Source organism: Marmota marmota, unplaced genomic scaffold (genome assembly GCF_001458135.2).
Source record: "Marmota marmota marmota unplaced genomic scaffold, marMar, whole genome shotgun sequence".
Lineage (NCBI taxonomy): Eukaryota > Metazoa > Chordata > Mammalia > Rodentia > Sciuridae > Marmota > Marmota marmota.
This window is the reverse complement of record NW_026000108.1, coordinates 23,726,973-23,753,613: the sequence shown is the minus strand read 5'-3', so window position 1 is coordinate 23,753,613 and position 26,641 is coordinate 23,726,973. Positions and strand designations below refer to the sequence as shown.

The following is a 26,641-nucleotide window of genomic DNA, read 5'->3' as shown; positions in this document are numbered from 1 at the left end:
AATGGAGTTCATCTCTATTTATAATTCTCATTTCAGTGACTTTTTAACTTTCTGATCAGAATTTTTCAATTACACTGGTGGATATTTTTCTTTTATTGATTCAGCAGAACTAAAAATAAAAGTAAGATAAGTGATGATATGGGAAGAAACTCAAGGCAGGCTAAATATATCAGAATTTTGCAGAAGAAATTTTCATTATCCTGTCAATCACCACGTGCTGATAATCTTCTTTTCCAGCTTTTTCTCCAAGTTAATTAAGATTTCCTAATATTCATAAGAATGAAAAATGCCAAAGGTTTGAAAAATAAAGTTTCATGTTTTGATATTACAATTATTAAAACTGTCTAATTTCTAATTAAAACAAGGTTGAAATTGACTTTGAGTTATTCAGATAAATGGAAACTTTTATTGCTGTAATACTATTAGATAAAATATTTTATTCATTTTCAATAAGAGAAACAAAGTCTCTTGTGTTAATAATGACACCATCACTCGGCTCTCATTACAAACTCCTTATATATTGATCATCATGGTGCCTTAATTAGAAGATGGAATCAATGTACCCTTGACTCTAAAATAAGTTCCTTACTTGTTCCCACCTTTTTCTGAGTATTCTAATTATTATTCAATTTTCTTCCCTCTATGTTGTTTTCATTACAGCAAACAATCAAAGAGAGCACACTGTTTTTGTTATATAATCATTATTATTGTTGAGCAGTGGTAATGATTATGCTGTGTGTGTGTATGCGTGTGTGTACACATGTATAGATTCAAGAAATATTTATGCCACGAGTTTCAGAAAAGGAACAGCTGTTCCACCTGATTGTCTCTATTTTGGACATCTTCATTCAGTAATAAATGATTCTGACTACTCATTATGCATTATGAGCTATGAAAACTTTATATCTTCCTGTGTATATTGATATATTGGCCGTGTGTGTGTGTATGTGTGTGTGTGTATGTGTGTGTGTGTGTGTGTAATTTAGCTCTGCTAACAAGGGCTTTGTCCTTGCTGAGCAGACATTATAGGTCATGTCATAATGCTATATATTAAATATTTTAAAATAAGTATACCTCATTTCAATTTTGTATTTGTTACACAAATTATATCTTTATTAATAATAATCCAAACATGAAAGTTAAAAGCGGAGTTTTGGAAGTCAAAAATAATCAGACTGTACGTGGAAGGAGTGGGGGCATAATGACTGGATCTGGGATAATTCTTACAGTTGACCAACTAGACCTCTTGCTATCCTACCACATGTCCCCACTTCTAGTCATTTTTCTTAAATGAACTTTCACATTAGTTGAGTAAATTTACCAGTTCCACACAGTGTAGAAGAGCTCAATGTTGTAAACAAAGAAGAAAACAAAACATTCTGTTTCTCTGTCTCTCTTTTACACACACACAGACACCATCTTCCCACACAAGCACAAGATAGAACAGCCCTTACTCAATTATTTGCCTGACACTGTGTTGAGATAATTTAGAGAAGAGAGTTTTATATCTTAACTATCATTTATATTGATTCCAGTTTCTTCCCCTTAATTTATATGAATAGACCATAACAGAATTATTTCATTAATAAATGTTCATAATCCTACTTTAAAAACATTACTGATCAGTCCCTACCTGCCACCCAAACCACTGCATTCCTGTTGTTGTCTGTGTTAAATGGCAGCTCCTGAAGTTCTCCAAAGCACAATCTTTGGTTGAGCCCCAAGTTCAGAAAATGGTCCTTCCTTCTCTCCTGTCTAATAATAGTGGTGTTGTACCAGAAAAATCTGTGTGCAAAGTAACTGTCTATTCAGTTACCTGCTTGGTAACCTCCTATATCAAATCAATTTTCAGAAGATATTATTTTTAAAAAGATGCAAGAGAATGTTTTAAAATCTATTTCCTACTAAAATCATTCCATCCATAAGGTGTTTTCAATCATTCATATTACCACTGTAATCTAGTAATTGTTAATGTATAGCTATTGCACCACCAATTACAGATAAACAAGTATATTTTTTATTGGGTCATTTGGGAATTAAGCATGTTTTGTGAATTAACTAGAAACTGTAATAAGAACCTGAACATTGGTCATTTATAGGTCTTACTTAAATATCCTCAGCCATTTAGAAGCCAATTCATTACATTTTTGTAATAATTGGTTAAATTTGGCAGGTGAAATATTGGCCTTGAATAGTTTAATTGCATAAAATATAATAGATGATATTACACCCACCCACCATCCCTGGTCCATTCTTTTTCTGTTGCCAAAATTTATGTATTTTAGTAACCACATCACCAAATTAATTTGTGAAAATTAATGAATGCACATACGAACATAATTAAAAGATTTAATTTCAAAATAAATCAAAGTTAGATTTTGACATATTATGTATTAAGTAAAATCTGTTCTTACACATGTGATCTATAATTCAATTAAATATTTATTAATATCCTATGGAAGAGGCATCATACTAGAAAGTTCAGAAAGTGCAAAGATAAAGCAAACATTGTCACTACTTTTTAAGAATTTATAGTACACTGTAAGACAAATTATGTTAAAGATTGATATAATATAATAGTTTTACTATTTACTATGATGTAGTTTTACTCTACTACAAAATAATGTGTTAAATGATATAATGCAGGCATAGATAAAGACTTATGAGTGTTTGAGAGACAGATTCTGGGCAGAGTGAGAATTTAGAATTAATGAAAGAGGTGGAATTTGTATTAGACTTTAACAAACAAAGATTTTCCATGCCACTTTTGTAAAACATGCTTTTGTATACATATTTTCATGGCAATTCTTGATTGATAGGGACAAAGTGTTGCACGGTTTGTCTTATGTGTTTCCACTTGACAGACATATTTTACTTATTATGTCAATACAACTTATAAAACACACTGTGACTCATCACCTGGGTATTCAAAGTATATGTCTGTAAAATTGCATGATACAACTGTCATAGACTTGGCATTTCATCAAAAAGTGTGGATATGAATTCATAATAGCTGGATTGTATTTATTTTCACAGTAAAACAGCTGGTAGTTTTCTGAGTTTTTGCATTCTGATTTTTGACAGAAAAAAACAGGACATGAAGTACAGTGACTTCTTTTGTGAGAAAGAACAGATATAAACCTAAAAAGACTTTCTCATTGTGAGTTTGGAGAATCAGCCACCACTGTACATGCAGTACACAAATGGTGCTGAGGTCTTATTGTAAACAATATGGAAAAAATGTTACATTCAGACAGAATTTCAGAAGATTAAAAAAATCTCTTGTTAACTCTTTCAACAAATACTGGGTTGTCAATGTCATGCCAGGCATAAAAAATTTCACTCCTTACATTACTTTACATTCCAATAATAGGACACACATAAGAAATAAATTAACACAAGTATTTATCAGGCAGTGTGATGAGTCTTTGTAGAAAAATAAACTCAAATCAGAAGAGAGAAAGTTAAGAAAGGTCCAGAGAGTCCTCTTTAAAGTGACATTTCTAGAAAACAAAGTAAGATTCCAATTCTGTCCACCAAGTAATTTTCCTGTGCTATCACTTATGAAAAGCATATTACTACATTTCAAGGAACCCATATCACATCTCAAACTTTATAACTTTTTCAACATCATTGGGAAGGGTCAGAATAAAATGCATTCTCATTTAATATTGCAATAAGATTTTGTTAAGATAAAAACCAAGGTGGACTTGCTCAAGAAACATAGAATCTTCTTCTAATTAGATGATGCGCAGATATATTGTATCTTCTTTGCCTTGCCTTTCCTTCTTCTCCCTGTCCTGCCCTCCCTCTTAGTCCTATCCAATGCTCTACTTTTCCTTTCCTCTTCCATCACTCCCCTTTCCTCACTTCTTCTTTCCTTTCTTCCATCTTCCTGTATATATTTTTTTTCATTTTTACAATTTAAAATCTCATTAGGTGTCATGTACGCTTCTTATAATAGAGTAACTGTAGAAACAAATAATTTCAAAATACATTAGAAATAGCCTTTTTTGGTAGTGATACTGAAGTGATATCAGGTGACTTTCGGAATAAGTCAAATATATTTCCTCATTAAATATATTTTTAATGATAAAAAGTTAAATATTTCTGTATATAGTTCACTATTTAATAGAAACACTTCAACCATTTTTTTACCATTAAATTTCTGTTTTGCTTTTTAATTGTCCTTCTACTATATTTTTGCTGTAATATTTAAACAGACCATTTCCTTTCCCTTTACTAATGCACACTTCTATGCAAATCAGGATTTCAAATGAACCTACACTATATTATGTATTTTAGCACTGACAACTTTCTAATCTCCAGATAATAACTGTAAATACCTATATTTTCCAGAATTAGCCATATGGTTTTTACTTTCTGTATGATTTTTTTTGCAAATATTAGCTTATATTGTTGACATAATTAGTTACATATCAGAGCTTAGACAGAAAAATCCCTGGTGTGACAAGAGGATGGTTCCATCTGTAAGAGGTTGTAGCTACCATGAATGCCCTTACCATGAATGTAACAGAATGGAATTCTATGTAGCAGAAATATTTTTAAAAATATATTTATTCTTCATGTAAATTATTTAATGCAAAGTGATTCTCAACCATGTCTCCAGGATGAAACCCTCCCTTAATGTATGTTCTTGCCAATTGTAAAATATAATGAATATATTGAATTTATGTAAAGAATAATCTGAAATAAAAAGTTTTCTATGTACATTCATAGAGATGATCCTTTCTCATAGATCATATGTATTAAACTAAATACACAGAAATATTTCCCTACATGTATTCTTTAGTTGTTGATTCTTTAAAATTTAATGTTTCCACTCCGACTCTGCTTGGAATTGAATAGAAAAATTTGTTAGAAATGTTCTGTTCTAGTGAAAAAAAAAAGTTACTATTACTGTTTTAATTACTATTTAAATTTCTGGGATTCTCAATGCAAAAGAAATTTTATTTTTTATAGAGACACCTTATTTGAAGTTACATATTAAATGTATTTATCAAATAAAACATACATCTTTTGCCTCATTTGAACAAAATTTATTGTACAGGTATTGTATACAGGGCCCAGTAAATATCAGGACAATCTAAAAGTACTAAAAGTTCAGACATGTATTCCATGAATGCTGCCCTTTCATCTTTTTTAGGAGGGGAATATAGTTATAAAGAAAATGAAGGCATCTTTTTATCTTTACTTATCAGGAGACAATCAAGCAATTATAAGCTTACATGACAAATAATAGGAGTATTATTTATGAGATGAAAAGGGAAGGTTTTTTTTAATATAGACTGATTTTTCTTTTGTGTATGTTTTCTATGTGGCCAAAATATAACTAAGCCTGAGAGATGGAGGTAGCTTTGTTTTGATAACAGACTCTGTTCTCCAGCTTTGATCCACATATTATCACAACTTTCAGTAGGAAACTTCACTGTTTTGCAACTCTAACTATTGTTTTTAATAAAATGGTTTGGTGCTGACAGAATATTTGCTAATTCACCTGATGCCTGAATACATTATATGGAATGATATTTTTTAGTAAGTATATAATTATACTCATGTAATTTAAATGCAAGAATGCTTTACTTAAATATTTATTGCTTCTTATTGATTTAAATGATATTGTTATTGGAAAAGTAGGCCACAAGAAATCATTATAGTGTAAGGGTATTGTTTTCATCTTTTATGTTTCCATGTATAATCTATAATTTCCTTGAGTATAATCTCAAACATTAATTTTAAGTAAATTAAGCATGTTTACAGGTTTGCAATGTTGTAGTGTTTCAATAGCTAGTTATTATAAATTTGCCAATAAAATCATTTTGGGAATAAAGTGCATATTATTATTCATTTTTAAAAACTTTTAGACAATCCCCTTAGGCCACAGATTCTTCCATGTTTATCATTACATGGTTTCCACAATATCTGATGTAGAATGTCTGACTTAAAATGTATGCAAACATTAAAACCTGTCTTATTTACAAGGAAGAAAGAAAAAGAAGAAAAACTAGGAATAAAACTGGTCTTAAAGCCTAGGAATCTATTAAAAGTATTAATTATTAACATGCAATTCAAGATACTTCACTAGACACTTAAATGTGTGGAAAGGAGCCAAATAGCAGGAATAAAAGATTCGTGTTGAATTTTACCAACAGACCAAGTTCCCAGAATAGTGACCATATTTCAATTGACATACTGAAAGAAAGAGCAAATTGATGTACTTTCTTATAGCGGCACAGTTCCTTAATACCTTCTTCTAAAATGGCTTAATGCATTTGTTATCTTCCAATTTTATTTCTTTTATGAATAACCTATCTATAAATGCCACACCTGCTACAAAACTGCAACCTTGTGGTTGCCCTTGTCAATGTAACCTATTGTTGGCTATTTACCTTGATTTATTTTGACCACAATGGTTAATTGAGGGATGTTATATATATTATAAGAATCCACAAAAAGATAAAGGACTTGATTTCTGTGAAAGTTCAGGAGAGGCAAAAAAAAAAAAGTCTTCTATTTTGCTGTAGAGAGAAAAATACATTTCCACAGATTTCTCAGTAGAAAAGGAGATTTGTCATTTATTTTCCATCAACTATACATAATATATTTGCTCTCATATTTCTGTAAAGACTGAAATTATTATCTTAATTTTATTAATGCACATAAGAAGAGGCTCCAAATTATCACATTATTTTTGCTACATTTTTCCTTATCTCCTGTAGGTGGTAGTGTGAATAGACAGGCTTCTGGGTGTCTCATTTTAAAAGTATTACTCCTATTCCAAAACTGAGACAAGAGCTGAAAATTTGACAAGTTATAATATGGTCAGTTTTTTTCCCCCAAAATTGCTTAAGAATATTAATTTCTTATTAGGTGAACTTCAAATATCTTTTTAACGTACAGGTATGAGCTCTGAGTTGGAGCAATTCTAATATAGTAATTTTGACTTGTAATTCACTATGTCAACATAGTAGGAATAATCAGATCAAGCTAAGGTTGATTCTTACTGATAGGCCTCATATAATCTTGCACTTTCCCATTTAATTAGGCCTGTTACTATCCTTAAATGAAGTGTTGCTTTAATTTCCTATTTTATCATCAAAAAGTAAAAATCAAAAACAAGGGAAAGATTTGCAAGCACAGAAAAGAAAATGGATTTAGAAACTATAAAGACTGGATAAAAAAATTACACAAAACATGTTATTTACAGTAAACCTTTGATTAACCTTAAGTTTTTGAGCCTAAATGGAGTTTTGTAACAGAATGGTTTGCCTGAAAAGTCAGGAAAAATCCTTCTAAGTTGTTCACGCAGGCCTGAATTTCAAAATCTTTCCAGCTTTATAATGCGAACATGGATTTTTTTTTTCTCTCTCAATACATTTTTTTTCAGTACAATGAGGACTTTAAGTAATATACTAAGTTTGGGGTTCATATCACAGGGCATTTAAAAATATTTTTGCAGGCATAAAAATGGCTAGAATCATCTGGTTCAGTAGGGATCATGGTCCCCAGCCCTCCAACCCTTCCTAGCTTATAATTCAAATGTGGCCAAGCTACTTGTATCTATGTTCTCCAAAAATTCACCTTTGGCCTTATATCAATAAAAAAGTTTTACTTCCTAAGAATTGCTTTCTGAAGTTTTATTAGAAAATGCATCTTTACCTCAGCAGTCAGTGAATAACAACTGTCCAGTTCCATTTTGGTCACCCTCAACAATATGCTTCAGGCTAAACTAAAGGTGGGTTTATTATTAAGAAATCAAGCCCAAAATAAATTTGCTGAATATAGCCCATACATATTTGTTACATATACCAGGGACAGATAAGGGTGAGTATATGGAGATGTGGGAAAATATGCTTTGATAAACAAAGTAATTAATTAAAAATTAATGATAAATCTCTCCCTCATAATATATACAATTCAGTGATTAAAAATTTTACCTGATTAGAAATTTACAAGCCAGGTGCAGTGGCACACACCAATAATCTCAGAGACTTGTGAGGCTCAGGCAGGAAGATCACAAGTTCAAACCCAGCCTCAGCAACTTAATGAGGCCCTAAGAAACTTGGTGAGACCCTTTCTCAAAATAAAAGATAAGAGAGATTGGAGATGTGGCTCCATGGTTAAGGGCCCCAAGGTTAAATATCCAGTGCCAAAATAAAAATAAATACATAAATAAATTTTTAAAAAGAAGTTTGCTGAACTTGTAACATACAGGCCTCTTGTGGTTCCTGTCAGGGCTTCAAATTTTGTGTTTTCTTTTTATCATGTCTCTGTATATATGTGTGTATGTCTGTGCATGAATCATATTAAGATTTCAATCTTGTTTTCCATGAACATAAAAATCTCTCTCCACTAACATTCCAAACAAATGCTTCACTGTTTCCACATTCAAGCAAGCTTTGTCAATGCCGAAAAGTGGAAGGTGAAAAAAATGGCCTAAAAGAAATGCTGTTCTGCTAAAGGGTATGCCTGACAGTTTAATACTTGAATGAAGTTTATCTGCCAGTTTATATTTTTATAATAGACATTATATGATATTTCAATGTTAATTTTATTTTATATTTCAATTATACAGAACCAATGCTACAGAAAATTGGATTCATTTTTATTGCCTCTCACTAATATGTCAATGCTTTTGAAATTTCTCTTTATTTTGATTATTGAAACACCTGGGTTGAACTGTTCTGTAGGTGTTCAGTGATTTAGTATACTATTTTATGGTATAAAAAGTGTGACAAGTGTAGGGAATGGTCAGGGGATTTATCTAAAATTACCCAAGTCTGCAAATTTAAGAACACAGTAGAAGAAGAGTGAAGTTGAAAGTAGAAGTAATAAAAACTATGTTAGCTTAAGGGGAGTTTTTTCCTTAAAATTACTTTTTGAAGGGATTTTCCTTAGCACAAACTTTACTGAACTGTAGAAAATAAAGAGAAAGGTGGACAAAAATCACATGGCAGGCAGTCTGTGGATATCAGAGTTAGAATAATGCAACTTGGTTGATTTGGTTTGAGAAGATAGGACCAAGAATTTAAAATGGACCTTCAAGGGCTATTTTACACATTATTCTTTAAAAGAAACCCTGTAAATTAATAAAAGAAAGACAGGAATGAAACACTAACATTTCTGTAGTACTGTTTTTTAGCTTTCAGTAGTGCATTATAGTTGTACATGATAGTTAGGTTCATTTAAAAAAATATTATTAGTCATAGATGGACACAATAATCTTTGTTTTATTTTATTTTTTCATGGGGTGCTAAGGATCGAATCCAATGCCTCATATGTACTAGGCAAATGCTCTAACACTGAGCTCCAATCCAAGCCCTTTAATTTCATTTGGACATAACCATATGTGCATGGAATTTAATTTACTCCCTATCAGCCCCACGATCCTTATCTTTCTTCCCCCTATCCCTCCCCCTGATCCCCTTCTACTGTACAGTGTAGTACTTTCATTTTCAGCATATAACTCAGAACACCTAACCTACAAAGTAAACAAAATATATATGAATGGTAATTTACCGATTTAGAAAACAAATCTTTGGATATGATCTGTAAGAATGACTTTTAACATAAATCGTTCAAGTTTACCAGGTTAAAACATGTCTATATTTTACCGACACAATATTATCCCCTAAATTAATCACCTGAGAACTATATTCTCAACAATAAAGTACAATTAACAAGTAAGTCTTAAAAATGGAAAATACATAGTAGTACTGTGAAAAAATGTTAGCACCTCTCTGGAATTTAGTGTCATTTATTTTTCATAATTAATTTGACTAATTTCTCCATTCTCCAGCTGTGGTGCAGGGGGTCTGCCTTCTGCCTTAATACCATATCATCAGCTGTTTCCTACAGGTAGTATTCCTACTGTTTTTGTTTATTGTCAACATTTCATGACATTTTCCCCTCCTCTCCATATCATGCTGCAGTGATTAAAACTGACCTTTTATTTTGCCTCTTTACCATGGGCTTTCAGGGCAAAGCATGTTCAGGCAGTAAAATAGCTGACTGTGGAACTCACTGTTCAATGAAGCTTCAAGGGTAATAATGATGCAGTTGCCTTTGAATCCTAAAGTCATACACTAAAGCTATTACAAATGATTTAATAAATACATATTTAATTATTAAATCATTTTAAGTGCACTAATTTCCCTACCACAGATGGCACAGAATTACTAAATTTACTCAAGTTTCTCTAAGTAATTTCCATTAGCATATATTCTCACTCTTTTTTTATCCCCCTGAATTTGGAAACTATTTAGATGATTGCCACAGAGAGTGCCCAAACATACAAAAAGAAATAACAATGATAAAAACAACATAAAGCAATAACCTAAAGTAAATTTCATAATAAAACATGAACATACTACATAGAATTTTAGAAAATACATGGTAATTAAAGGTGGACTTCATAAATTCTTATATTTATATTAAAATCTCATAAAGTATTATTTTATGTTATGATGATCTTTATAATTAAGAAAACTGACAAGATACTTTTACACATCCTATAGCAAATTTGTAGGAGAGAAAAGGAGGAAGAGAGGAATTAGAAGAAGTCTGCAAAATCACAGCCAGACACTCCAAAGCTCTTGTTCAATATTGGAAGCAATGTATATTACAGTTTCATTAAGCATCATGCATTCTACTTATTAATTTATTATTTTCACCAAACCCACAGGAGTATTTACAGTTATATCCATTTATGGATGGAAAATTCAAGGACAGAAAGATTGAATATTTTCCAAGTCATTCAGTTTGTAATTTAATAAAAAGGTCCCCATCAATGCCAGGAAGTCGTATCAGTGCCTCCCTAAGGGATTTTCAGGTAGTTTTATTTATTAATTTTATCTGTTTTCTCCTATAAACAATGGTAGGCTTTTAAAAGAGGTATGTGTAATAGAACATTTCCCGATAATTATATGAGGTTTTGTTTCTCATGAAAAAACAAGCTAAATTCACATTTTACATATAATCAACTCTGAAACTTATGTCTATTTTGAATCTTGGCCAGAATTTTTTTTTAAAATGTAAACATTAAAGATTATTAATTAAAGATCAATAGGTTATGCTTGAGTAGATGTGTCCCTTTGGTCATAGATACTAGTATCAGATTTGTTTTTCTATAATTGTAATAAAGTCCTTTTACCACTAGTCTTTCACATGGTTTTATCTGCTTTCAGTTCTGTGCCTTGTGCTTAAAAATGTTTAATAGTCCCAAATCCCTTTTGAAAATGGACTAAATGTATATGAATAAATGGAAGTAATAATGCAAAAGTGATTAAATATTATAGGGACCTATTAGATTGTTTGTCTGAATCTCAGGATGTGCAATTGATCCTTTTATAATGATATTTAATTATACTGATATTTCAGGGTACTTAAATAGATGCCCAAGTCATCATAATGATTACTATGATTTATTTAGCCCTCAGTTTGTGTCACATAGTAAGTGTGTTATAGATATTTTCATTTAATTTGTATAACAATATGTAACATGAGTACTATGACCAAACCCAGGTGGCAAATAAAGAAATGAGGCTCAAATATGAAGTTGTCCAAAGCTGCACCGCTAGTAAGTAAAGAAGCTGGCCAACCATCTTGGACATGAGATTCCAGCTTCACCTGTTAGTCATGAATCTGAACTACACCATTCAACTGAACTTCCCACAATATTGCAAATGAGCTATGAAATAAAATAAAATAAAATAAAATAAAAATGGCTAAGTGTGACTAAGCAAGTGGTGTTTTAATTTTATTTAATCTTAATTAATTTATATATAAAATCACCCATGCTCAGCCAATGGTTGCCATATTGTCAGTATAGTTTTCATTACTCATATTTGCTTAGTTTTATCTTACAAAAATTATAGACTTACTGTGTTTCCACTTTTACTTGTAAAGTGGTTAAAGTTCTTCTGATTCTGACAAAATATTGTGAATAAACACAGTGAGAAAAAAATATTATGTTTTTGAAATCACATGATGCTGACATCCTAACAGAATGGGTTACTAGGGAAAACATTCATAAACCATTGCTTCCCTATTTGATATATATTTTTCCCACACATGAAACCTATTTTGAACTTGGTTTCTTGCTTTCCATCTGTTCTTCGGTTTCCTTTTTGAAGAAAGGGTGGAGACACCCTAGTAACATTCTTCATACACTTAGTCCCCAACAAAATTTGTTTCACTGATTCCATCTCCATTTATGTACATTTCTTCCTTTGCATCACTTTTCCTGTAAAAATCTGTGACTAGGGAGAGTCTCATAGAAAATAAATGCTAAGGAGTGTCACTTTCAGTTTCTCAAACCTTCCCGTTAGAAATAGCTCAATCAAACACTCAGTTTCTCATAAAAAATAAAATAAACAACACATAAAACAACTAACATCTACAGAACAGTTGATGCATTGCTATATACTTTAAAAGAAAAAAAAAACAATTTCATTTCAAGAAAACCTGCAAGCTGTAGGCATATGATTATGCATACTTTTATGAAAAAGAAGTTAAACTCACACATTTGTGCAAATTTTACAGAAAAAGAATAACAGTAAAATTACAAATAAATATTTTAGAATTTTGTTTGTTTTATTTTGACTAATCTTAAACTAAGTAAGTCATTTTGTGTGCTTTTGAAGCCAGACTGCCTAATTTTTAACTGTTTTAGCCTTTCAACTCTGTGATTTTGGATAAGTTAATTAATCACTCTGTACTTATGTATCCTTATCTTTAAAATGGGAATAACAGAATTCCTACTGGAGAGTACTCATGAAATTTATAATTAAGAGAAAGTTAATAAGAGTTTCTAGCATGTACTAAATCTTCAATACATATAGGCTATCATTACTGTTCTTATTAATCTGTCTCCTTATTTTAGTATTGCCTAGTCCTCTTGGTAACGTTAATAAAGCATGTATTGCCCTGCATTGTTGAAGAGTTATTCTAAGTTTGTATGGTTTCTTCCTGCTATTATCTTTCAGGATAATGTTCTGCCCTTATTTCTCTCACTCTTGCTGTCTTTTTGTTCTTCTTTCCCTGTTCTATAATTCAGGTGAATCCAGCTTAGAGGATGTAACCATCAATTACATGCAGAATGAAATTAAATGTGTGCCTCCAATGTGCCTGATTTTGTAGACTGGGAAAATTTTCCCCAGCCATTATAGAACAGGGATCATGGTCACAATCATTGTGAAGTATATCTCTAAGGATCAAAAGGTAGCTCCTCTCTCTAAAACTTGAAAGTGATTTGCATATTCACTGTTCATGCCTCAGAAGGCTTTGAGAATAGACTTACTTTGCCTATGCAATCTATAATGCTGGTTCATTAAAAAAAAAAAAAGAAGGAAAACCTAGTTCACTCAATGTTAGTTAAAATTAAGAATGGTATTTATTTCATGAGTGACGAAAAAATGAAGGTAAGTACCAAAAGAGGGCAGATGCAATTGCTAACAGAAAAATCACTTAGTATTTTCTGGAGTGAAATACTTACAGTGCAGAAACTTCTTTCAGATGATCCTCTAGACAGAAAATTTATTAGTAAGATGCTACTATTTATGATTCACTTTATTCATGCTCAATAGAAGCATTTTTTTTTCTATTGGATAGTCTGCCCAGAAGAATCCAAAAGTAACACTCTTAAATAAAAATATACTTATGGCAGTAGGCTGGTAGGTGATCCACAGGCTTAAAAAAAATAAGCTTTGGTAAGAAATTTTAAATAAGCTTCATTCTATTTCTTTTAGAACAACTGTGCCTTCTCAAAATACTGCATTAATGAAAAAATGTGAAAATAGTTGTTATTTTCAAAGGGATGCATCTATCTATGGAAATGTTAAGGTTTAAGTCAAAGTCATCTACACAAAGCTAAAGTTTGGGCTAATTAAAGTATATAAATTACTTTTCTTCTGACCTTGAGGAGATAGGAGCAGGCTGGCATCAACCTGAGCTGTGATCTCAGCAGGGGAATTATGATTACAAATGGCACAGAGCTTCAGATATTGCAGGAATGCTCATGTCAAAATATTTGGGGCTATAACTATAGACAGAATCAATATAGCAGACACGTGCATCATTCTCTGCTTGATTTTTCTATTAAGTTAAGCTGAGAATACCTCAAGGAGTAATTATTTCATGCCAAAATTATTGTAAAATTTGCATTAATTACTAAAGCATGGCTTCATTTAAAGAAATATTCTACTTGGGTGAATTTTTTTATTGGCTTACATGATGTATTTTCTAGTTTTATTGGATTTTATCTCTATTTCTACTCAAGTCATGCATCAGAAACTAATTTTGTTAGCATCATTGCAAAAAATCTTGCCCTTTATACCCAAGAGTCATCTAAGTAGGGCCTATAATGCTATCAAGATTATTTATGCCAATTTACTTTAAAAACCAGTCTACATTAAATATACGGGAGCACTTTGAATAGCACAGTGAAACTACTGGGCTATTAAGTATTATTAAATCATGCACAGTGTTTCAAATAGGAATGATGTGTCTAGTTTGGAACTGTGTGAACATGTACTGTTGGTGAAATCATGGTGCCTGGATGTTTATTATTTCATTCCTTGGAGAGGCTAACATAGCCCCAGAATAAGAAAATTTGACTCAGGGCATTCCTGTTCTCTTTGTGCCTTTTGGTTAAATAAAAATCACTCTATTTTTCAATTTATTATTATCAAATACATGTGTTTATAAGCATGCTGATAATTCCCAGTGAGGTTAAAAAAAAGAAAGATTGACAGAATTTATAGGGGTAGGGGAATGAGTTTTTTGATTGAAGTTGTTTATAATACTAAAGCAGTTTGCTTTACATATTAAAAGAAGCTTTATTCTATTACATTGGTTCAGCATATTTGATCATTATTTCCAGGAGTTTATAATTAGTTTCAATAGTACAGTCTAAATGATGCTTCTGTTGTTTTGTTGTTGTTTACAATTGTTTAATTGGACTTCAATGTTATACTTGTTAAGAAAATAATTACAATGTTGATCATAGAAGTAAGGGTAAATATTTTTGTTTTCCAACATCAACTATGAACATATTATTGGATTTTCTCTTCATTCATTAACTATTCCCAACAAGAAAGATAACAACAAAGATATTGTTCCAAACAGCTAATTTATTATCAGGTTTGGGCTCACTTTCTTTACCTGATCATTTAAAGACTCTGGTAGTAGGCATGTTTTAAATTTCCTTTTAAAATGTATATTCATGCTGATAAATGTGTGTGTATGTGTGTGTGTGTGTGTGAACTGTCTGGGTGAATACAAGTTAACTGAGTTATTATCTATTTGAATGTGTGTTTCTGTGTATATGTGTGTGTATGTGTATGGTCATCAAAAACATCAGATATATGTATTTATATATATGTGTGTGTGTGTGTGTGTGTGTGTGTGTGTATATATATATATATATATATATATATATATATATATATATATATAAGCATAAACATAATTAGCAAATTCTGAGGTCCTATATAATGAAAGCTATCATATATTCTAGGGAAACTCTATGTTGATTTTCTCTGGTCTTGTAATTCTCATTAATTATGTATATATAAGCATGAGTTTAACACTTTATTATGAAAAAACATATTAACACTGTTTTAAAATATATTCTGAAGAAAATTTGTGCACTCATACACACAATGCACATTTGCCTTATCATTTTATGTTTTTGGAATCCAAATGTATTACCTGAATTTGCCTAATATACCTTTTTAATGAATGTATATAAGTCAAGTTGTGGGATACTTCATGAGCTTTCTGTTTTACCAGGGACTTTTTTTATAGATGGTTTAATATTTAGCTAACATGTCTTGACCAGAATCCATGAAGAAAGAGCTTATGGTGAGTATAAATACTAATTTGACACATGTTTTATTATCAACATGGTTTTGCCCACTCTACCAGGTCCTTGTTTTACCACCTAATTAATGTGTTTTTGAAGTTTCATCATCTTTATAGATTTGTGCATATGTGTGTATATGTGGATCACAAAATATATAAAATATGCCATCATAGCATAATGAATAAATGACATTAAAGATAATAATACCATCTCCATTCTGTCACCATTTCACCAGATTTAAGAACATTTTGAGGCAATACACGATTTTTTTTGTTCTAAAGTTTTTTTTTTCTTCTTTTCATTTCTTTTCTGGCACAGGGGATTGAATTCAGTTTTGCTAGATTTTGTACAGACAAAGTTTGTGCTGTTTCTTTTTCTCTATATTCACAGTTTCCCATGAATTTATGGGAAGAAGGAATGAGAGAGTCAAGGACAATAAATGGGAGGATGGGCGGGAAAGTCAAAGGAAAGACATGAGAAGAAAGCACTGAGTGGTTGCATCCCACTGTCCACACTTTCTCTTACCTACTTAAATCTTCCTCTATTTCCCCTTTACAACATTCCATAAAACTTTTCCACAGTGTTGCCCAAAATTTACAATCTTGGGAAATAATTTCCAAAAAGAAAACAACAGGCCATTTAACCCTACGTTGACAAAGTCATATAATCTGCTCAAAGTTCAACTGACTTGTTATGATTAAGAAATCAGATTTTATAAACTTCATTCCTATCAGACCAATACATTCAGATGTGAGCCAGCTATCTGCCTATACATACTTTCCTAGAGGGACAAGCAAATCTATCTCAAAATAGATATGCCTGTTGGCTATGATGAAGTCATTCTTCTAGCTTGAACACCTACTGACCTCATCTTCTTAATGTTAGAACTGACAGCAGAAACTTACCACTGATTTCCGTTATTTTGTAAAAATCTCTGCCCACTTCAGCCTTTTCAGTTGCAAAGCTAGTCCAGATGGGACCGTGAAATTTTTGCAGCAAGTTGTACAGAACATAATTTTGTTCAATAAAGTTATTATGCCACACGCAGCTGTATACTGCCATATAAATGAGCACATGTGCAATAGAATTCTTGTATTATAAGTTTTATAAAACTAAAATTGAGATTATACAGCTACCCACAATAATTTATTTGAAACATCAACATGTGCGTTGCTCTAGGGTTACACAAATGGTGCCATTCCTTTTCCAAGAGAAAACGTTTGTCATTTAATATTCAGTATTAACACAAATGTTTTCCTCAGAATTATAGTTTAAATTAGGTGCTTTAAAATACATCAATAAATCATTAACTTCTTACTTTAACATATTAGATCTATAGAAGAATCAATTCTCCCTAACAATGGTGAGAGAACCTAATCACTCTCTAAATTTACTTTTAATTAGTATCATCTGCATTAATTGGTGTAGCTGATAGCAAAACATTATAGTACATTGCTATTTTATATTTGAAATGTAATATATCTTTTGGTCCCACATCTCTCCAAAACAACCTTAGTCATTTTTTTTCAGTAAACCCTCAGTAAATATTTTCAGATGCATTGCTCAAGAATTTTCTCCAAGACACTCAAGGATATGAAGCTATGTTAGGAATGCTCTATTCAAAAGAGTTTCTAGGTAACAATTTGGTCTTGACTTCCTCTGGAAATATCCTCAGAAATATATATTATTTTTCCTCCATTCTTTTCCTCAAACTCATTGTTTCTCCACCAAATATTTGGATAACTCAAAGAAAATGCTGTGTAATCAGCTACTAGCCAAGAAGGAAGAATTTACTACACATTACAAGCTCTCTGTTGCCAGTGACAACGTTGTTATTGCATAATTGTAATGACATGCTTGTGATGCTGTTGTTACATTGTTCCCTGACAAAAGTTAACAAAAGATGGGTGATTTTCCCATTGTCCTGACAGGTGCAGATAAGACCAAAAAACAAAAAAATCAAATAAAAAACGCAGAACTCTAAGTTACCAAAGGTAACACAAGTAATGGTCATAGCTACGTGGAATCATAGATGTAACATAGCTATGGTTTGGGCCTTCTGTCCCCAAAGTCCAAGGTGTTTACTGCTATATCACATATTCTAATGGTCCCCGCTTCTTCTCTGTAGAGGTAGACTACAAATGCATTAATAACAGACTTTCTGGTTCAATGAAACCCCAAAATTGGTCAAATCAAGACTAATTCCTAATGCTTGGCACCAGACCTATAATTTTGTTTGTAATAACAGCTTTTCTTACCAATTGCATATTTTCAAAATCACTGTTTTGAGCCTAATTTAACTGTTGTCTTATATAGCCTGTCTCCTTAGTAGTTTACAAAATAATTTTGCTATTCTTAATTAGTCCATATTTTCCAATCTATTCAATCCTTCAATTCAGGGATTTCTACTCTGCAAATACATCTCTAGGCAGTTGTGTTCAAATAGTAGTGTGTCTCAGATTCTTATTGAATCATAGGTTGCTCAACCCCAGCTCAGGGCTTTCAATGCCTCCAAGCAACTGGCGTTTTTGGCAAGTTGCCAGGTAACATCAGCACACTGATCCAGGGACCACATTTCTGGAAGATTTCTTCTACTAGGTTCTTTTTGCCTTTGTCCACAGTGGTTGAATCATGTTCTCAGCATATAGAGACAACGACCCAAAACACCAACTGGATATTTCAGTCATTTCCTCCCTGCCCCCATCCTGTTTATCCTGTACAACTCTAGTAGATAAAACACAAATCAGATAGTTATTCAATTAACACCTCTCTATTGTCTAAGTGGAAACCACTGCTGGAAAATCAGCAGGATCACCTCAACCTAGAGTTTTCATTTGCTCTGCTTTGGTTTACTTTGACAGTTTTCTTTACAAGAAGCCCTCCCTTCATTCTGAGTGTGGCCAAATACCATTTAACTTTCAAAGTCTATTGCAAAGGTCATATTCTTTGTGAATGTGTCCAAACTTTCCCTAGAATAGTTCATAATTTACTACTTTGGACTCTTATTTTGCTTAAAAATGGTTCTATTAAGTTGCTCATTATATTTTACTTACCACTTTTAGTTCCTTTAGAGATTTATTTCTATTTGCCTAATCTACCACCAATAAAAGAAAAAAAATCCTTTTTTTTTTAATTTGGGGAGTGGTACTGAGAATTGAACTCAGGGTGCTTAACCACTGGGCAACATTCCCGATCCTTTTCTTTTTTGAGACAGGGTTTTGCTAAATTACTTCAGGCCTCACTAAGGTGCTGAGGCTGGCTTTGAATTTGCAATCTTCTTGTCCTAGCCCCCCAAGTCACTAATTACAAGCACGGGCCACCAAACCCAGGCAAAAAAAAAAAATTGAAATATATTTGGGTTTTTATGATTATTTATTTCTCACATTCCCTGGTAAAAATTAGGACAAAAATCTGATAATTTGGCCTACTGACTTTCCTTTAGTAAGTGTTCCTTAAAAATGTCTTGAATACAATTGTATCATTTAGCGTATATTATCACCAACATAATATGCTCATTTAGAGCTAGGCTAAAGAAAGTATTCAATATTAGAGTCATGCATCTAGAAAAGATAACTTGTGTAGGCACATGTTTCTGAGGCACACATATCTGAATCGGTGGACAATTATTTTGCGTAGTTTGTCATGCATTAAAATACATACAATTTTGCCTTGATCAGTGCCTCAAAATTCCACCTGTCTCTAACATCCAAAGTTTTAGGATTTTATCTGTTGCAGGAATATTTGAAATTTAGTACTATCCACATCAATATTTTTGAAATAATATAGATATAGTCTAAATTCTAAATTTACTGAAATAGATCACTAAGGGTTTCAGAATCTAACAAAAGCATCCAAGTTGGGGTTGAAATTACTCTGAACAAATTTTTACAGAAAATAGTATTTTCCTTTCATCTCATAACTTATTACTAATACTGAATAGACAAGTTTTTACAATAATTACTTCTAAAATGAGTAGAGAGCTTCATAAGTATACAGAATTATAAATAAATTTATTTTTAATTCCTCAAATTTATTTTATCTGTATTTATATGGTACATTTCCAATTAAAATCTTCTACATGGAAATAATGCAAACTTGCCAGAACAGTGATGATTTTCATTTCATTGGTGTGAGCAAAGCAGAAAAAAAAAAGAAAACAATACTAAACAAAAGAAAAAAAAAGTATTCAGCTTTTAAAAATACTCATGGTATCTAAATCTCTATGTTTAGAGTTTACTAATTTTAAATATATATATATATATATATATATATATATATATATATATATATATATAAATATATAAATATATATATATATATATATATATATATATATATATATATATCCGATGAAAATAGAGGGGAGATCATCGGAGTAGAGGAAATGAATTGAGGGCGAGTAAGGAGGGAGGGGAAAAGGGAGAAACTGTGGAATAAACATGATCAAATTATTCTAGGTGCTGGGTGCCTATATGAACACGCCACAGTGAATTTCACCTTTATGCATGTCTATTAAACATCAATCAAAAGTGCAATAAATAAATGAAAGGAGGACAGTCGAAAAAGGGTTAAAGGGGAAGAGAGAGGGGGAGGGAAAGAAGAGGCACTGGGGACTGAAGTGGAGCAAACTGTATTCCATGTGTGCACAATTAGGTCAAAATTTAACCCCAATATCATTTTATCTATGATGTACTAATAAAAACATCAAAAATAGAATTTTTGTTACAATCAGTAAAAAGCATGATCTATAATTGGCTTATTGATCTCAAGTGATTTTACTTTAATTTTATGCTTTCCATAATGATCAGCCATCCAATTTTGAAAGAAATACAGTGATTTAAGAACATCTAAACTAGCTACACAATTAATAGGAATTTATTTTGCTGATTTAATCATATTTAGCATCAGAGTATTATTCAAGAACATCTGAAAAAACTATATTAAATTTTTACAATGCTCACTAAAAATGTGGTGAAACAGTGTGGGATGCCTGTGCAGTGTATATTAAAATAAGGCACGGTGTGGCGCTTTTGGTAATCTCAGCGAGTCTGGAGGCTGAGACCAAGTTTAAGGCCAGCCACATCAATATAACAAGAACCTATCTCAAAATTAAAAATAAAAAGGCCTGGGAATGTAGGTCCATGGTAGAGCACCCCTGAGTTCAATTCCCAATACTGGAAAAATTAATTAATTAATTAAAAAAATACAACTTTACTGACCCTTGGCACTGCTGCCATGCTGGTCTGGAAGGCTTTGTGCTGTGGGGGACATCTGTGTACTGTAGAAAATTCAATAGCATTCATGGTCTCTGCTCACTGGGTACCAGTGGCTCCCTTCCTTTCCTGGTTGTGACAGTCAAAAGCCTCTCTATTTAAATATTGCTAGAAACTTCCTAGGAGGCCATTCAGACCAGCTTAGAAGTATTTCTTCAAACAGAAGAAACAAATACACTCAGAACCAAATTGTAAGAAACACAAAGGTGGCAGGTGCAGACAGACAAAGGACATGAGCAGACAACAAAAAAGCAAATATTGTCTTTCAAAGAACAGGCCATTAAGATTGGGAGAATCGGAACATTCTTTTCAAGATTNTATATATATAAATATATAAATATATATATATATATATATATATATATATATATATATATATAATTTTAAATATATATATTTAGATATATATATATCTACAATAAATATTTAGAGGTCTTAGATGATGACAAAATCAGTACCAAAAAGGAAAGGCAGAAGACAGTCTGAAGAAAGACATTGATGTTTTTCATGAAGGAGAGAACATAAGATAGATGACAGAGAGAGAGATGATAGACGGATTTTTATATATTTATCTATTGTATTAAATGTAAATATATGTATAAACATTGCACTAGGCAAAATAATGAGAACTTAAAGATGTCCACACCCTAATCCCAAGAACCTGTGAGTATATCAGATTATGTGACAAAACTGGGATTAAAGAGGCAGATCATCTGACCTTGAGATGGGAAGATTTCCCTGGTTTGTTTAGGTGGATTTAATGTAACCATATGGTCCCTATATGTGTAAAGGGAAGCAGAGACAGACAGAATCAGGGAAGTTGCCATGTTAGAAGTATTTGATAAAATGTTGCTTTGAATACCAGGAAGAAAGGGCCGTTAATAAAGGAAACTGAACAAAGCAAGAAGAATTCTTCCTTAGGACCCTGGGAAAGGAATGCAGCCTTGCTGGCATCTTGATTTTAACCCAGTGGGATCCACTTTGTATTGCTAAACTCCAGAATTAAAAGATAATAAATTAGTATTATTTTAAGTTTATGTAAAATTTGTTACAATAGCAATACAAATTCAACATACACTTGCTTCATTGTTTATTTTTAGGTTGCAGAATTTTTCTATTCTTTTTTTCCCTTGTACCTTGAACCCAGGAGTGATTTACCATTAAACTACATCTCCCATGTTTTCCATTTATTTATTTATTTTTCTAAAATTTGAGACAGGATCTTGCTAAATTGCTGAAGGCCTCACTAATTTGCTGAGGCTGACTTTGAACTTGTGATCCTCCTGCCTCAGCCTTTCAAATTTCTGGGATTACAGGCATGCACCACCATGCCTGGCCAGAATTTTTCTTTGGTGCATAAAGAGAAACACTGTCAGCATCAATTCTGACCAAGAGAAATACAAATAAAATGAAAATTGTACCTGACAGCAACAAAGATAATAGAAAATCTCCTTCTATACATGTTTTTACAAAAGCAAATAAGTGAAAATGACATTAATATGAATGCTATTCAAACCTATATATGCTAAATATTATTACAGCAATAAGTAATCATTATAAAATCACTAATAAGATATTTTTCATTCTTTTTGTCTATACTAAATCCTTTAAATCTGGTATGTCTGTTAATACTCACAGCACTTGTCAGTTTGAACTAGCCATACTTCAATCGTTCATTTGTCCCAATTGGCTAGTTGCTGTATTAGATAGAACAGATCTGTAAATTGAAATATTTTAGCTTCCTAAGCCAGGCCAATTTTGGTGATAGTTTTGAGTATAATTATCTGATTTTGAAAGTACAATTTTATTATCCTATCTATTTCTAATAAAGATAGCAATTTCCTTAAACATTTTCAAAGTATACTTTGTCTTCCACTTAGACATTGCAGAAAAAGTACAAACTTGAACACATAAACTCATTTGTTATTAAATTTAAACATTATTAGGAGCAACTCCACATATAAATTATTTTCAAATAACTACATAGAATTCATGGTATTCATCTCTCTCATGCCTTTAGGTGGGGATGTTAGAAAGCTGATCTCGTTTTATACAAATATGATTTTGTCATCTACTATCTTTCCAAATATAAATTTCTATTTTTCTATTTGGTTTTGACTCTTGAAAGCTAAGAATCAAATTTGGGTGGTACAAAATAAAGACAAATGAAAACAAATCTGCTTCTCTTCATCTGCTTTTCAATGGCTGCTTATTCATACCACAGCATTATGTCACAAATCTGTCATGGGTAGTGTTGTCTATTCAGTGACACTGACCTGAAAGATCCAGAGATGACTGTTGAGAACACAGAGACTTCAGGTCATCATGTCCCATGGCCAATTAAATTCTATAACTGTCCAAATGTTTTAATTTGGCATAATATAATAAAGGCAAGAATGCAATTTTTTTTCCCTAAGGAAATACTATACGCAATTAAAAAAGATAATAAGCAATTGTAGATTTTGAGAATCCATAATCCTTCTGAGAGATTTTTATTCCAACCTAAACAAGCAGGAGAACATCCTCCCACCACCACCCCCAATCAGGCTTGCTTTTCTAGATAGAACTTTTCTTTAGCATTTCAGATAACTCTACCAATACTAGGCAATTTAGTATACATGCAATTCAAACATGTATGCTTTCTATTCAAATAATTGACAACCTAGCTTTCCTTTTTATTTTCCAGTTTCCAGACCATAAATATCTTGGGGATATTGTAAACCGAGAACATACACCCTCAATAAAAGCACCCTATTCTAAACATTTATGAAATTGCAGTTTTTTAAAAAACATTTATCCCAGTCTTTTAGTGTTTAATTAAATATTCCAACCCTAAGCCTTTTTTAAAAAAAATCATCACTATTTAGCTAAAAATTTAAATGGAAGGTGTTTTTTCAAAACTTTTAAAATAATGTCCTGCCTATAAAACAATAATAAAAATGAAATTAAATATTTTTCTTGTCCTAATTCGGTTTTTCTTGTAAGACAGTATCAAAACTTAAAGAGACAGTGAATCTAATGCTCAGATATGACAATGCTGGTTTTTTCACAATTACCTAATACTTACATTAGAGACAGATTTTCCCTATAATTAAGGAAGTAACATGTTTAATGCATGCTATATGTACCATCATTATCCGTGTCAAAGTATCTTGTGACTTTGATGATCCCTTCTCCATAAACTTTAATTCAGTCTGGGTTATGGATGCATTAGATTCATGGGATACTGTGACTCACCTTTCAAAGACCATGCATAATAACACAATTTGAATTTATCTGAATACCTTATTTCTTAAATTTACTTTAAAAATTGCCAAGTACAGTATCTATCTATCCCCTTAAGACACTGCACATGAGAAGTGCAAAAACTAGTGTTTGAATAATCAGACTGTCATTTTTGGTAGTTCTGAGTGGCTGTTTCATGTCTGGAAGTTATTTGTTGAAAAATAGTAGGAAAATTTCCCCCAGTGGACACTGATGTTAATAATAATGGTTGGGGGCAGGGAGTAACACAGCTTGTTACATATATTTGAAGTCAATCTTTTTTTTTTTTTCTTTCTTCACATCCCACTTGGTAGTGTAAAATCCTTCTTTGACGTAAATGATCTACAAGAACACAAATGGTGGCCTCTAAAATTACAAGGGCTACTCCCTAAGTTTGGCTGCGGTAAATAATTAACCCCATCTGAAAGTTAATGGTTTCATGACTTGGAAATTTTGCCTTAAAATGTAAAAAGAAGAAGCCCAAAAGGAAGCAAGATTACATGCATTATTTTCCTTTCTTTGGATGATACTTCATAGCTTAAATATATTAACTTTTCCCCAAAACTGTAAAGAATTGTTAAACAGAGGTATCCTGTTAAGATCACCCCAAGTCTTTTTGTGTGGCCAGTGCAGGAAGAAATATTAAAATCCATGGATGCTGTTAATATTCAGTTGTGTTTGGAATTATCCATTGTTGTGCACAACAAAACGAAACAATGCAAAATATTCCTTTTGAGAATATGATGCACTCAACTGACCCCTTTGAAATATAAAGAATAAAAAAGACTGGCTGATATGCTGACATCTGCTAAGTAAACATTAATAGCCATGCAAAATGATGCTCCATGCTCCATTTTACTAGCTCATGTGCTAAGAAAAATTATTGGCCCTATTTATTTTTAAGAAAATGAATGCCTTGCAAGGCTTAGTTATTTGCCCAAGGTCAATCAGCTAGTCACAGAACTAATATTTGATTCCCTGTATGTTTGACTCCAAAGCCAGGGCTCTAACCAGCACACAGGAACAGTTTTAAAGAGAGCTCCATGACTAATAATTGCATGAAATCTTTGTATAAATATTTACTAAAAATTCACTAATAAAGAAAATTTGTGTTCGTTTTTTATATTTTACAAACATGATATATTCTATTATATTAGTTATATGTAAATTACATATATATATGATATAGATAAAATCTTAATCCTTAACAATATTTTAAGTGTATTCAGTGAAGGAGGAAGTTAAAAAACATAAGAAGTCAAGATAAGTAATCTGGAGTTAGCAAAAGAACACAGAATGTCCACAAGAATCAGTTTTATTCCTTGATGTCTATTTCAAATGCAATATTGAAAACATTTAACCTTTGCTTGTGAGGTGTTCCCCAAAATCTCATGTGTGAGACAATGCAAGAAATGTTACAGGAGTAATGATTGGGTTATGAGATGCTTAACCCAATCAGATAATTAATCCCCTGATGGGATTAACTGGGTGGTGACTGAAGGCCTCAGGCAAGGGTGTGGCTAGAGGACATGGGCCCCTGGGAGCTTGCCTTTGGGGTATATATTTTGCATCTTGCTAGTGTAGTCTCTTGGCTGCCTGATCATAATGTGAGCTGCCTTCCTCTGCCACACTCTTCTACCATAATGTTCTGCCTCACCTTGATCTCTAAGGAATGGAGCCAACTGTCTATGAACTGAGACCTCAGAAATTGTGAGCCCTAAATAAACATTTGCTCCTTAAAATTGTTCTTGCTGGATCCTTTAGTCACAGCAGTGAAAAAGCTGACTAAGACACATGGGGTTATTATTATTAACAGTTTGCATAAAAGACTTATTCAAGAGTTCTCATTTTTTAAATGAGAGGTTGAATGAGACAGGGTTTTAGATTGTGAAGTCTTCAAATAGAAGAGGGCCCACAAGATGCTGTGCCCATTTTTATCCCTTGAAAATGGTTTCAAGGATAAAGATGAATATCATTGGCATCTTTATTTTTAAAAACATTAATGATTATTATAATCACAATAGCATTCATCAACTATAACAAGACTGGTGGATTATATGATTGCTTTGCCCAAGTCTATATAATACCTCCTTAATAAAGTTTACACAAGGTAGATTCTTAAGTAATGTCCTGGGGGGAAAAACAAAGAAGAAGAAGAAGAAGAAACAAAGGAAGGAAGAAGGAAGGAAGGAAGGAAGGAAGGAAGGAAGGAAGGAAG

General features: G+C 32.0%; 1 protein-coding gene across 1 annotated transcript in view; it reads right to left on the bottom strand.

Moving 5' to 3' along the window:
• The window catches only part of Pcdh7 (protocadherin 7), a 394,354-nt gene that overhangs the window by 118,297 nt on the left and 249,416 nt on the right, over window positions 1–26,641 (bottom strand). The gene's annotated exons all lie outside the window — the stretch shown is intronic.